Source organism: Tupaia chinensis, unplaced genomic scaffold (assembly GCF_000334495.1).
Source record: "Tupaia chinensis unplaced genomic scaffold, TupChi_1.0 Scaffold000170_1, whole genome shotgun sequence".
NCBI classification, from domain to species: domain Eukaryota; kingdom Metazoa; phylum Chordata; class Mammalia; order Scandentia; family Tupaiidae; genus Tupaia; species Tupaia belangeri.
In genome coordinates this window covers 203,128-215,149 of record NW_006159645.1, presented here as the reverse complement: position 1 = coordinate 215,149, position 12,022 = coordinate 203,128, and the positions used below count along the sequence as shown (strand labels likewise).

At 43.0% G+C, this 12,022-nt stretch overlaps 1 long non-coding RNA gene across 1 annotated transcript in view; it reads left to right on the top strand.

Annotated features, from left to right (window-relative positions):
- LOC102490002 (uncharacterized) overlaps window positions 1–380 on the top strand; it is a 2,950-nt gene extending 2,570 nt beyond the window's left edge. The window contains exon 3 of the long non-coding RNA XR_334208.3: window positions 315–380. This is a non-coding gene — a long non-coding RNA (uncharacterized LOC102490002). The remainder of the gene's footprint in view (window positions 1–314) is intronic.
- Window positions 381–12,022: the final 11,642 nt, after the last annotated feature.

Genomic DNA, 12,022 nt, shown 5'->3' with positions numbered 1-12,022 from the left:
GCTAACTGCTGGTTCCCAAAAAGTTTTTTTTTTTTCTCAAATGGTTTAAAGAGAGTTTAGATGATAAAAATAATTTTTTTATAAATTATTTTTATTTAACTTTATTTATTTATTTATTTATTTTAATTTTGATGAGAGAGCAAGTCACCAAGTCCGAGACTCAAACCATGGCCGGCCATGTGGGAGTCCAGTGTCCTTAACCACCATGATGCCTGCTGGCCCTGATAATATTAGTAATTTATATATAAACCGATTATTACTGTTTCATGGCATGTGAAGTATAAGAAATGTCCTATCTTTTTATGCTTTCACAGAAGAATCCAGTTTGAGCTCATACTCTATGAATGTGATGAGAAAAATGTCAAATCTGTAAGTTTAGGGGGATAAAGAGGGAGGGGGATGGAGAAGCCCTTCCCTCATACATACATGTATGCATGTATGTAGAGCATGCATACATGCTAGGGGCTTATTTACTGCATGCAAATGGAGGACAACCTGATCTTTAGGATTCATAGCTCTTTTGCCTTATGTTCTCTCATTACTTAGAGCAACTGTTGAGCACTCCTCGTCTGCCTGTTGGCATTCTGCTCCAGGCCGATTTCAGAGACACCCTACACAGCAGTCCTCCCCATAAACAACAGGAACGAGCTCTGAGGTGCCAAGCCTCTATGTTGGCCTGAGCCTCTCCTGGCACCTATGCTGCCATTCCTACACTAGATGGTGTGGCTTCAGGGGTTCTATAACTGACAAACACGTCGACTTCCTCCCTAGGTGTAATAGTCAGAATAAACTATATTATGATGTGGTAAGAAACAGGCCCGGATAAGAGCAGCTTAAATCAACAGAAGTTTATTTTCTTTCCTCTCTGGGGAGGCCTAAGATAGGAGCACCAATAGAAGCATGCATATCATATGTCAAAATATTTTAAAGTTATGAAGCAAGAGAATAAGCTGTTAAATGAAATCTGTTCTGCCCTGTTACCCTGAAAAATATAGCCTATAGCAACCTAAAAACCAGATCCGATTTAAAATTCTGAAACTCTTTGAAGTTCTCTGTGAAACCTGGTGATGGCCTACTTCTGGGTACCCTAACCCGCACATCCCAGCAATGTGAGGGTGCCCACCACCATCCTTCATATGGGGGATGGGGTAAAGCTGAAGACGATAGCATTCGAGCTCTGGACTCAGGCTTGTGGACATCTGGACAAGGACTTCTGAGGTCCCTGCTCTCCAACCCATGGAGGAGAATTCACAAATACAGAATCAGTAAACAATGTGGATTGTCCTTTTTGCTCTCTTTCTTTTATTTTTCTTATTTCTTATAAAAAATATCTTGAGAGAAATTGACAATGAAGTGAATAGAAAGGGCCATTTCTCTTGCATAGTTTCTTTGATCTCTGTTTATGATAAACATCTTTCCTTCAACCAATGAATGACTTGCTTTCTACAGAGGCATTAACTCTCCCAAACATTCCAGGGCAAAAGAGTCCAGAATTTAAGAATTCAGTGTTGAGTCACTCTTCTGAAATGGGAAAGGGACAATTCCTTTCCTGTTCCTTTTGCCAATAGATCTCTGGGTGGGAGAGAGAGAAGAAACTAGGCCCAGGCAATTCACATTCCTCAGTGATCACCACGTCACAGAAGTCACAGGGGAAGCACTAGTGCATTCACACTCCGCGGTTTATTTGGTCATCACCACCTTCTGGGGCAAGTAAGGTGGTAAGGGAGGGTGGAGTAGAGGAGTTGTTAAGATCTTCATTTTCAAATGGAAAATGAAAACCAAGGTTGAGAGAAAGATCAGAAGTAGCCAGGGACAGAGACTAGAAAAGGAAGAATCCCAGGAATGGTCTTCTGGTACACAATCTCTTTCAGGCTGTGTGTGCTCCTAAACATAGCCACATTGAAATCAAGGGAGAATCTCTAAATCAATAGGCGTTAGCCAGGCAGGGGGTTCTTAGCAGTTTAGCTGAGCTGTCAGGCATAAAAAACAACACAGGATTTTATGCAGTTGCTTGAGCATTCTTACCCCAGACTACCCTTCTCCCATGGTAGTTCAACTCCTTGATCTGGTGACATTTGCATAGTTCTTGAAGCTCTTGAAAGGCCTTGAGAGGATACAGATCTAAAAGGCAGTGACTCACTTTAGTAGATCAACTCCACTTTAGACCATGCAGTTGAATCATAGGCACAATAACTTACTGGTAAACAGAGTACCTGGACTAACTTCTATTTCTATTGGGGGAAAAGAAATCAAAACTTAAATAAGAGAAAAAGAGGAGACACCAAATATCATTTCATTTATAGTTTCTTTGATCTCAGTTTATCCTATGTAAACTTTTTTATTTTTATTTTTTTGAGAGTTTTTTTGCTATAGGGCACGTACACTCTCCAGATAGACAGAGATGGAGAGACAGAAAACGAGAAATCATCCCCCAGGGGAGATGGCCATGCCACAATCCCTTCTCCTCCATTCTCCTCTCGGGATCTTGGGCATGCACGCACACGCGCCTGGAGTGAATTTAAGCCACCGGGTCAGGGACTTGAACCGCAGTGAACTTCATGGGAGTTCAACGACATAGCCATTATTCTAACTGTTGGTCCCGGTATGTAAATGTCTTTCCTTCAACCAATGAATGACCTGTTGGCTGTGGACCACGTAATGTGCTAACAACTCCACATGCAATTCTATTAAATCCTCAGATCAGCCCCGTCTCCCTGGTGCTGTTCTCCTTCCATGCACGAGAAGGTTAAGGCTTAGAGAGGTTAATTAACCCAGCAAAATTCACACAGCTAATGAGCGGCCAAGCTGGGATTCAAATCCCTATCAGTCTATTCCTAAGGCCATGCACTTAATGAGATATTATCCTTAGCTCACTAGCAAGTTCATCATAATATTAATATGGATCTTGCAGGGCTGATGTGAAAATTGGAAGAGTCATATGATATATGTGAAAATTGTTTGGCAAACCATAAAACCCCTACACAAGTTCTGTGATTATTTCTCCTGAGTTTACACAGGACGGCCTTTGCTGTCCTTAGCGGCCGAGTCTATATTAATCCCATAATTCACTCTTAAAGCACCAGTGTCTTATTTGCCCAGCTTTTTCCACTGCCAAAGGGAAAGCAAAAATATGCCTTTTGTAAGGAAGGCTTAACACCTGCTGCCAAAGGGCGCTAGACCATCTGGATCGTTCAGAGGAATATAGACTTGCTTACAAAAGACATAGATTAATTTGGACAATTTTTAAACCAAGCATAAGGAGGCAAGCAACCCAGGGAAGGATAATCATGCTGAGAGTGGAAGCACTTATTATAAATAATTACCATGTAATTATCCACAACTTCTGTGGAGCCTATAGCCCGAGGCTAGTGTTCGGAGGTGCCCCTTCCTTATGAAGTGTAAGGATGCTGAAGCGCTTCAGTAAGTTGATCAGGGCCCGTGTCTGTGTCTTAGAGCTGAGTTACCACCAGCTGGGCCTACTTCTCCTGTAATGAAGCCTTCAGTGCTTAAGGCTAAGGTGCAGAACAGCTGTGGGGTTTCTTCAGCTGGGTCCACCACTCTCCCCCCTTCTGCTTTTAATAGCACAATGGCTTTCTGCAAGCATGTGGGCGACATATCTGACTTCTTTTCTTAAGCAAAGTGTTTATTGAGCCAGTTAATACACTACGCAGGCTATGACATTTCTCATTTCGTGGGCTTGCGAGCTGCCTTTTCATGCTGTGAGGCGGCCTCATTGAAGGCAAGTAACACCACTTAAACAGAGCAATGGTAGAAACCTTGACAAGCGCAGGGAGACAGCAGACACTTCCAAGAGGGACATGATTGCTTACAAGGTTAATCAATGCCTCTTGTTTCCATTCCAGCCTCACATTTATCTTGGTGGCAACAGCTGCGAATGTAAAATCAAACCTCTAAACCTAGACAATTGAAATTGCATTTACCTGCTCAAAATGTGTAAACAAGCTTTTTTTCTGTATCTTCTTAATTGGAATTTAAGGAGTACTGCAAAGCTCTGGCTACAGGTCACTGGAGAGGCAGGCTTTCGTGTGGTGTCCAGATACAGCTCAATACCTTAGATGAGATCATTGAAAAGAACTTCAGTCTGTCGTGGTCATCGTTTCAGGCGTGATTGTTACGACCATCATTATTACCACTGTAGCTGCTGTTTATTTTTATTTATTTATTGAAAATTTTTTTTGGAGAAGTTTTTGCTATAGGGCACATGCGCTTGCCAGAAAAAGAGAGAGACAGAAAGTGAGAAATTGCCCCCTGGGAGGATGGCCACGCCGCAATCCCTTCTCCTCCATTCTCCTCTCAGGATCTTGGGCACGCACGCACATGTGCCTGGCGTGAGTTTAAGTCACTGGGTCTGGGACTTGAACCACGGTCGACTACATGGGAGTTCAGCGACATAGCCATTACGTTAATGGCTATTAGTCTATTCCTAAGGCCATGCACTTAATCAGATATTACGCTAACTGCTGGTCCCTGTAGCTGCTGTTTATTGAGCTGCATATGACAAACACTTAAATGTACAATCCCATTTTATTCACTTAATATTTCAAAGTAACTAATATTATTTTTACCATGAATGGATGAGAAAACAAAGATTATATAACTTGCTTGAGGTCACAGGTGGCAGGTTCTAGATTTAAACTGGGTCCAATTCATGCTCCGAAACCATCAGGGCTTAACAAGCCAGAACCTCCCAGGGAAATACAGGTGCAAAGAACATAAAATCATCTGGACTGATTAACCTATGAATTTATTTATTTAGAAAAGGCAATCAGAAAAGAAGGCTTAACCAAATTCTGCAAATCTGTTCTTTTGTCTCTCTTGAACTACTCTTCCTAGGAGAAAGGGGCTGAAAATCATACTTGGAGCGCTTCAATCCCCTTACATAAGGGATCAATAGATTAATCCTTCAACTATTATGTTGATTATAGTCAATAGACGCTTGGGAACAAATGCTTTGGAAAGCATCCCTCTATAAAGCATTAGCAATGTTTTGCCAGAGATATTAAAGACATTACTGAGAAGTATAGAGAAGAAAAACATTTGTGGCTAAGGGAAGAGCCACCCTAAACCCTTAGTGTCCCACGCTCCTGGGGCTCACCTGCACACTCCACAGGTGATGTCCTTCCTCACACCATGGCCTCCAGACAGAATTTGCTTATGGGATTAACTAGATGTGCCTCTTTAGAGGCCACAGTCATTGAAGAATGGATTTAAGCAAAACAGGACATATGTCCTGTATTGGAAATATACAGACACGTTCCTTTTTGCCCATCTCATGTTCAGTTGTCCCCAAACCTTCTCAATGGATCTGAACATCTGAGTTGTACCATCCTTTCCATAGAAACTATTGAATAGCGTCACCCCAAAATTCATGTCCACCCAGAAACTCACAATAATGTGACCTTTTGTGGAAACAGGGTCTTTGCAGCTATAATTCGTTAAAGCGAGGTCATACTGGATTAGAATGGGCCCTAAATCCAATGACTGGCATCCCTATATGAGAGGACAAGCAGAGAGACTCAGAAACAGTGAAGGTAGAAACAGATTAGTGATATAGCTACAAGGCAAGGGGTGTCCAGTGATTTCTAGGAACTGAAAGAAGCAAGGAAGCCTTCTCTCCCAGAGCTGAGAGAGAGAGAGTGAGCGAGTGCACAACCCTGCCAGCACCTTGCCAAGAATGAGTTTCTGTTGTTTTAAGCCACCCAGTTTGAGGTAATTTGTTGTGGCAATCATAGAAAATTAATATAGGGACTACCACACACCTAGTCCAAGCCCTCATTATCTTTTACAGGGATTATTAACACTGCAGTCTTCCAACTTGGCTGTCTCCCATAGGTGCCGTCCTACCCACTGCCCCAATGTGCTTTCCTTTGTCAATAGAGTTCTCTTCTCTAAACCTGGGTACCTTCCCAGAGACCCTCTGACTCAGTCATTCTGCTTCCCAGATTTGTTTTTCTTAAGGAAATAATCAGAGACACATACATTTTTTATGTGAGACTATTTTCTAATGAATAAATAATGAGGAAAAAAATTGGAAGTAAACCAAATCATCAAATGTTGTGAAATAGTTGAATTAATTATAGTACAGTCATATCATTGAATATTACATAGCCATTAAAATTATGTTTTAAATGATGGCTTGAGAAAATAATTGGAATATAATGCTATTAAAAGCAGAATAAACAATACATCACATACAACTCAATTTTGTTTTAAGCATGTTTAAAATATTTATATAGATAAAAGATTTGGCAGAAGTTGATAATTTGCATATCTCTATGGAGTCACAATGGAATTTTATCTGATCTTTTGATATTATTTCTATAATAATCACAGATTATGCCCATAAGAAAGACAAGCAGTATATCTTATTCAGAAAATTCACAAGCCCTCCAGTTCAATGACTTTCAAACTGTTGATATTTTCACATCCCATTCTGACAAGTATGGTTTGAATTATGATGGTAATTGGCTCAATAACAAATTTCCGAAGTTGTCTACATCCTGGTCCCTGTAATCTGTGAATATGCTACCTTCCATGGCAAAGGAAGCTTTGCAGATGGATTAAATTAAGGGTCTTGAAATGAGATTCTCCTGGACTATCCAAGTGGCCCCAGTGTACTCACAGAGGTCCTTGAAAGAGGGAGACAAGAGTACCAGAACGAGTAGCAGAAGATTTAAAGACAGAAGCAAGAGATTGGAGTGTTGCAAAGCAAGAACCAGGAACCAAAGAAGCTTCTAGAACATAAAAAAAAAAGTAAGCAGATTCTGCCCTGAAGCCTCCAGAAGGAACATAACCCTGCTGACACCTTGATTTTAAATTTTTGACTTCACACTTTAAGAGAATAAATTAGTGGGTTTTTCAAACTTTATTTAACATTATTTATTTATTTATTTAAATTTTCCGAGAGAGAGACAGAATGAGTGAGACCGAGAGACAAAGTGAGGAAGCAAGCCGCCAGGTCCGGAACTAGAACCGTGGTTGGCAATGTGGGTGTCCAGTGTCCTTAACCACCATGTCACCTGCCGGCCCCAAATTAGTGTTGCTTTAAGCTACTAATCTTGAGGAAATTGTTATAGCATCAGTAGGAAACTAGTGTGAAAGGGCTTCAAAAAGTTTGTGGAAATGCAGGATTAAAGTATGAATTCATTTTGGTACAAACCACTTTTGAAATCCATGCACAGTTTTTCCATGATATGCAATTTTCCCATGAAGACCCCTATGTAATGATCAACACACACATATAAAGGCACATCGAACAGTTTACCCATACATTATTTACTGCGATAATTGATTGGTGCCTTTCTGAAAAGGGAAAATTGGGACACAGAGACAGACATGCACTGCGGGAAGACTCTGTGAAGAGATGCAGAAAGAACACCCTGTGCACACGGAGGCAGAGGCTGGAACTATGCGGCTACGAGCCGAGGAACACCTGGGGCCACTGGACACTGGAAGGGGAAAGAAAGGCTCCTTCTCCTACAGGTTGCAGAGGGAACATGATCCTGCTCCACTTTAATTTCAGACTTGTGGCCTCCGGAACTGTGAGACAGGACATTTCTACTGCTATAGCCTGTTTTTGGTACTTTCTTCCAGCAGCCCTGGAAAATGAATATATCTATTCTACTGTTCTATTCTATGCTGTTCTATTGTGTTCTATCGTGTTTTGTTAAAAAAAAACTGACACCCCAGTCTACTGATTCTGAATGACGTCAGCCCCAGAGCTCAGTAAGCAAGTCGTTTCCAAGCTAACTTGAATCTGACTTCATACTCTCAGCTTGGTTACCCCTGGACTCATTGCACACATGCCCAGTAGTCTGAACAGAGGCTCTTTCCCAGAACACAACAACATGTTGTACAGGCGGATGCGCTTTGCTTGTGCTGCGAGTGTCCCCCTCTCTGACTATTCATATTTTAATGCTTAGTTTCATGTCACCTTCTCTGGCAGGATTCCCCTAGCTCTTTGGGAAGAGTTCTTTGGTCCCATTATCTGTTTCCACCATACGCTTTATTGGCCCCAATTACAGCACTTATCAGATTGTATAATGGGATCAACACGTCTCCTTTATTCCAGCCTTCCAACTGAACTGGTCTCTCTTTTTTTTAAGAGTTATTTATTTAATTTACTATTATTATTTCATTTTTTACAGGGCATGCACGTTCATCAGAGAGAGAGAGAGAGAGAGAGAGAGATAGGGAAAATGAGAAAGCCAGTTGCCAGGTCCAGGGCTTGAACCAAAGTCAGTCACATGGGAATCCAGGGCCTAAACCACCACACCACCTGCGCACCCCAAACTGAACTGTTTTTTACTGCTTCTCCCCTTTTTTAACTTAAAGTTAAGTGTCTTGCCTAGAACCTGACACATGACATATTCGAATACAGGGCGTCCTAAATACGTTAGCACAATGTTAAGCATTAATAAATTGAATGCTCAAACTTACAAGACTGGCATTCGGAAGTTTGCTTTTTTTGCCTCTAGATTTTAATCATTTTAATAAGCATAATTTTCTCCTTTAGTCAATGTATGCCATTTTTCACTCGAGGGAACTGAAGCACAAATGAAAATTACAAAATGTGTTATTCAACATTCACAAAATTAAATGGTGTAAAATTAATTTAAGCTTTCAAATGATGCTTTCGTGTGTGGTGGCATTTATAGCTCAGAAGTTTTTAACTGCAGAAAGACTTCTGGGACACCCAGTTTTTAGCAACTTTGTGAACGTACAGCTCATTCTGTATTTATTACAAAATTCCATTTGTTTTCATTTGAGTGGCTCCACGTTGGGCACAGGTATTCCTTGGCCAGTAACGCTCCTTGTACCTAGTTAGTACAGAATCATCCCTTTCTGCCCTTCCTATGTTTAGCCACCCCCAAATTCTCTCAATGCATCTAAATATCTAACCTGAACTAACTTTTCTGTAGAAAAAGGCTCATCTAGTGGGCTGACAAGCATTATTCCAAAATTCATGTTCACCGGAACCTCACAGTATGACCATTTTGGAAACAGGGTCTTTGCAGCCACAATTAGTTAAAATGAGGCCATACTGGGTTAGGATGGGCCCTAAACCCAATGACTGGTGTCCCGAGATGATGAGGAAAGAAGATGCAGAGACACACACGCAGGAAAAGGATACCTGGAGATGGAAGCAGGACCCTTACACAGGGGCCACACTTGGCCCCTACCTTACTTGTTTTTAAAAGTTTATTTAGTTTATTTCTTGAAAAAGAGAAAACCGATCATGGGGGCAATTCTCACCCCAGCCTTCCAACTCAGCCAGGATTATGCCCCTGTGTGTTTTAGGACGACCTGGTTTTGAATCCTGGTCTTCTTTTTTTTTTTTTTCTTTCCTATACGGCACATGCACTCGCCAGACAGACAGAGAGAGATAGAAGACAGAAAGCGAGAAATCACCCCCCAGGGGGATGGCCACGTCGCAATCCCTTCTCCTCCATTCTCCTCTCAGGATCTTGGGCACACACACACACATGCGCCCTGCATTAGTTTTAAGCCACTTGGTCTGGGACTCGAACCGTGGTTGACTATGTGGGAGCCCAGCGACATAGCCATTACGCTGACTGCTGGCCCCAAATCCTGGTCTTCTATATGGCCCCAACACTGCAGTGCAGTGCCCTGCTCCCTGCACAGCTGTGGGGCTGGCTGCTGGGTCTGCGCTTTAGCAGGATCTCCCCTCTTACCCTTCCTTAGCTGTCCTCCTCCCAGCTGGGTGAAGAGTTGCCATGGTTTTTGTTCTCCCAAAATTCATGAGTCCAGTCTCTGTAACGGGATCAAAAGGGTGAAAACGTGACCCAGGTGAGGCTTTTGGGAGTGGATTCTGATTCAGGCCACCCAGGCAGGGCCCCCATGATCGACTCCTGGTGGATTTATCAGTAGGAGAGCCACGCGCTGGAACCCAGACCATGTCTTCTGCCCTCTGCCATGTTGTGATATAACCAGGAGAACCTCATCAGAGGCGGCCCCTGGACCTCGCATCTCCAAATTGTTAGTTCAATAAACATCTATTTTTATAAATTACCCAACCAGTTTTAGGTATTTCCTGTTATGAGCAACAGAATGGATTAAGAGTTCATGTGACTAGGTCCTTTATGCCCCCGGGCCCCAAGTCCACACCTTCCCAAACTCTGCTGAGAACTCCCTAAATGACACTGAGCTTTCTTCAAGGGTCTGCACATGGGCAGCGACATTGCCAATGTCTGTACCTTGTGAGTGATGACGTTGCTCTGGGTTTTCGTACTCCTAGGCCCAAGAAGTGGCCAGGGAGATGGCCTCTGGGAAGCTGGACTGAGCTGCCACCTATGGGTTGGAGCCCTGAGAGAAAAGAGGGGAGGAGGCTGCAGACCCGGGACTGGCCACCAGCTCTCACTGCACTAGCGCATTTAGGTGCAGATCATTCGTGAGCCTGAACCTGGCCTTTCTTCTCATTACAAAGCCATATTCGTCAAGGTAGGAAGACAGAACTTCCTGGACTTAATAATTTGTTAGCTTAGTTTATAACTTTTAACCGTTAGGTATTTGGTTTATGGCTCTCTATTTGTACTCTTGCCCTGGGCCCTGCAAATAATAAAAGTGGGCTGATCTTGGCCTTACGGAAAAAAAATTTTTCCCCACCAACCTATTTCTCTCCATAAGACATAAGTGGGCAGCAAGTACTTCCATGCATAATGCATGTTGGCAAATGACGGCGGCAGGCACTGAGTACGGACTCTGAGCCGGATGATTTATGTCTAGCTTTTCATTCGGTTTTCGCTAAACAACCAGTAAAGTAGGTACTTAGGAGAAAACTGAGATTGGGTGACATTAAACAATTTGTTCCAGGTCACAAAGCTAGTGCTTGAGTTTACCCTTAGTTGCATAACAATCTACCCAAGACTTAAAGTGGCTTAAAACAACACTGGTGGGTTGGCTGGGCTGCTGGTTTCCCCAGGGCTCACTCAGCGTGCACTTAGCTGGAGCCTGGGCTAGGCTGTAAGGTTCCCAGGGGCCTCTCTCTCTTGTCTCACAGCGAGTGCTGCTGCTGCTGAATGATGACTGTCCTTTACTTTGTCGTACGGACCTGCCATTGCAACCTCCTTGCTTTTCTTTCTATCTTTTAGAACTATTTATTTAATTGTATTTATTCATTCATTTATTCTAGTTTGACCAGACAGAGATACATACAGGGGCAGGCAGCGGGAGTGAGAAAATAAGCTACCAGGTCTGGGACTTGAACTGTGGTCAGCCATGTGTGAGTGTCCCACTGGTCCCCGGTCTCCTTGCTTTTCCCACTCTCCCAACCACCTGGCTCAGGGCCCAAGATCTGGTGGTGGTTAATGATACTCAAGGCCCACCCATGGTGGCACAGCTGGTGAAAGGATGCCACTCAGCACCCTCAGTCTACATGGGAAGCCCAGGTTCAAAACCCCTGGTGGTGTGCACCTGCAGTTGCAGCTGCCTAGGAGGCTGCAGGCAGGAAGATTTAGACATAGTGAGACTCTGCCTTTAAAAAAAATGCACTTGGAGGCTGGCAGATGGTGTGGTGGTTAAGGCACCAGACTCCCATGCGGCTGACCCCAGATTGACTCTTGGACCTGGGGACTTGCTTTCTCACTTTCTCTCTCTCGTCAAATTAAAATAAATATTTAAAAAAATGTACTGTAGGCACTTATAAATGATGTGGCCCACGTGATCAATGATGATCTCTATTCCCCACTTGCAAAACGGGGATAACTTTAGTACGGAAATCGCCAGGTTGTCTAATGCAGAACCAGTGGGCTGTGTGGTGGTTAAGACTCCGGACTTCCACATGGCTGATGATGGTTCAAGTCCCAGACTCGGTGGCTTGAAATCACACCAGATGGTGTGTATGCATGCCCACAATCCCAGATGAGAATGGAGGAGAAGAGACCGTTGTGTGGTCTTCACTTTCCCTCTCTCTATCTCTCTCAGGCAAGAGCACGCACCCTGTGGCAAAAATGTTAAAAAAAAATATTCTAGAACAATAATG